Raw genomic sequence first — 1,055 nt, 5'->3', positions numbered from 1 at the left:
ACCAATTGTTACAAAATTTAAGTAAGATAATGTCATACCTTCAGATGGCCTCTCAATTCATTCAGAGTAAAAACAAAAAACTGTATTATGGCCTTAAATGCACTACAAATCTGATCCCCTGATATCTCTCAACTTATCATCTACTGTCTCCCTCTCACTTGGCCCATCTAGCTGCAGAAGCCCCTTGATGTTTCCAGAATAGGCTAGAAAGTTTCATCTCAGAGTGTTAGGAATTGCTGCTTCTCGTGCCTGAATACTTTCCACCTGTCCCCCATAGTCCCATGGCTCACTTACCTGTCCTCACTCAAGTCTTTGCTCACATGCTACCTTTCCAATGAGCTCTACCAGGACCACACTATTTAACACTACAAACCCCAGCCCCACCACTCTTGCTCCTCTTTTAATGCTCCTTTTTTCATAGCAGTTTTTACCTACCCTGTTAAGCTGGGTTCTCCAGAGAAGCAAAACCGTGAAGTATTATATATATATAAACAGAGAGAGAGAGAGAGAGAGAGATTTATCTCAAGGAAATGGTTCATGCAGCTGTAGAGGCTGGAAGTCCCAAGTCTGTGGTTCAGGTGTCAGGCTGGAGGCTTCTCATGACTCATGTAGCTGACAAATCCAAGATCGACAGGTTAGATGGCAGGACACTGGCTCACAGGCAGTGGAGGCTGACAAATCCCAAGACGAAAAGGCAATACAGCAGGTCGCTGGCTCAAGTCCCAAGAACCAGAGGTCAGATGATGATGAGCTGGATACAGGATCCAGAGCAAGCAAAAGCCAGCCAGCTTTGCCAGAACGTCCATATATATTGGATGCAGGCCACACCCCCAGTGAAACTCCCTTTACAATTGATTGGCTGATCATATCAGATCACATCATGGAGGTGATTATATTATATCACAAAATGAAGGATAACTACATCATTACGTAACTGCCAAACTAAATCATTACATAACTGCCAAACCACTGAGAATTGTGGCCCAGCCAGGTTAACACACAACCTTAACCATTACACCTACTAATAAAACTTAGAATTTACTTATTTATTTCAG

At 43.0% G+C, this 1,055-nt stretch overlaps 1 protein-coding gene across 1 annotated transcript in view; it reads right to left on the bottom strand.

Moving 5' to 3' along the window:
* LOC105756243 (olfactory receptor 1J4-like) overlaps positions 1 to 1,055 on the bottom strand; it is a 66,834-nt gene that overhangs the window by 63,376 nt on the left and 2,403 nt on the right. The gene's annotated exons all lie outside the window — the stretch shown is intronic.

Source organism: Trichechus manatus, unplaced genomic scaffold (genome assembly GCF_000243295.1).
Source record: "Trichechus manatus latirostris isolate Lorelei unplaced genomic scaffold, TriManLat1.0 scaffold00038, whole genome shotgun sequence".
NCBI classification, from domain to species: Eukaryota; Metazoa; Chordata; class Mammalia; order Sirenia; family Trichechidae; genus Trichechus; species Trichechus manatus.
This window is presented reverse-complemented; position numbering and strand designations above follow the sequence as displayed.